This window comes from Gavialis gangeticus, unplaced genomic scaffold, assembly GCF_001723915.1.
Source record: "Gavialis gangeticus isolate Ggan-Ray unplaced genomic scaffold, GavGan_comp1, whole genome shotgun sequence".
NCBI lineage: Eukaryota > Metazoa > Chordata > Crocodylia > Gavialidae > Gavialis > Gavialis gangeticus.
Genome location: NW_017728998.1, coordinates 1745779 through 1746953, shown reverse-complemented (window position 1 = coordinate 1746953; position 1175 = coordinate 1745779).

Sequence of the window (1175 nt, the reverse complement as noted above, 5' to 3'; positions counted from 1 at the left end):
TCCTCCCAGCAGATGTCTGGGTAATTAAAATCGCCCATGACCACTACATCCCTTGATTTTAGTGCCTCTGCAAGCTGACCTGAAAATTCCCTGTCCAGCTCCTCCTCTTGGTTGGGGGGTCTGTAATAGACCCCCACTGTCAAATCCCTCTCCCCCTGCCCCCCCTGAATCTTGACCCAGAGCACTTCAGCTCGCCCTTCCTCTGACCCCATTCTGCTGGCAGAGGATGTGTAGTGCTCCTTGACATAGATTGCCACCCCCCCTCCTTTCCTACCTTCTCTATCACGCCTGTACAGCCTATAGCCCGTAATGTTAACTGCCCAGTCATGGGACGAGTCCCACCACGTCTCTGTCAGCCCTATGACATCTGGTTTAATAAGGGTGCGGTCTGTGTTTTGCCCCTAACTTTTCTTGGAAATTTCAAGAGGTTTTTCTTTTATTCTTTCAACCATTGCTTTCTCAGACATATGCGCTGCTTTACCCTAACAGAAATCACTCTTAAGCGATAATTGCCACTGCTAATTAACACTTTTACATATATCATATTGGAAGGCTAGTTGAGAAAATAGGCCATACTGTTCAGTGTGAGGGCAAGCCTACATAGAGATGCTCAGGGAAGAGTAAGTCAAATTAACTAAAGGTGTGAATTCAGAGTGTATTTATTAAAGCATGAAAACTTCAGTGTGAGCATTCTCATTCAGAAGTTAAGTGTCTTTAATTTGGTTGCATCTTGTTTATGTCTGGATTCTTGAGTTTACCTTGAGCCAGGTGTTTGAGAGCCCTGGTTACCTGAGCTGTTTGCACTTTTATGTAAAGAAATGAGAGATGGTGTCATCCATTTTTTGTGACTGTTTTGACCTCAAGTTTAATTATACCTTACCACTAGATGTTAAATAAGATGGAGGAGAAAGAAGCAAAAGTAGAAAATAGGGATTTTTAGAGTCCTGACTTGTTTATCATACATGTATAAAATGTATATAATCATGATAAGTGTGTTGACTTGCAAGTTGGAATGCAACAGTGTGGTATTCTTATCTTTTTGAGGTCAAACCCACATAGTTATTATGTTTCTCAGACGCACAGCAGTACTTTGATAAAAAATGTTGTGGATGGCAATTTAAAAGTTGATCTACCTGACTGAGGCCCCCCCCCCCCCCCCCCCCCCCGGGGGGGGG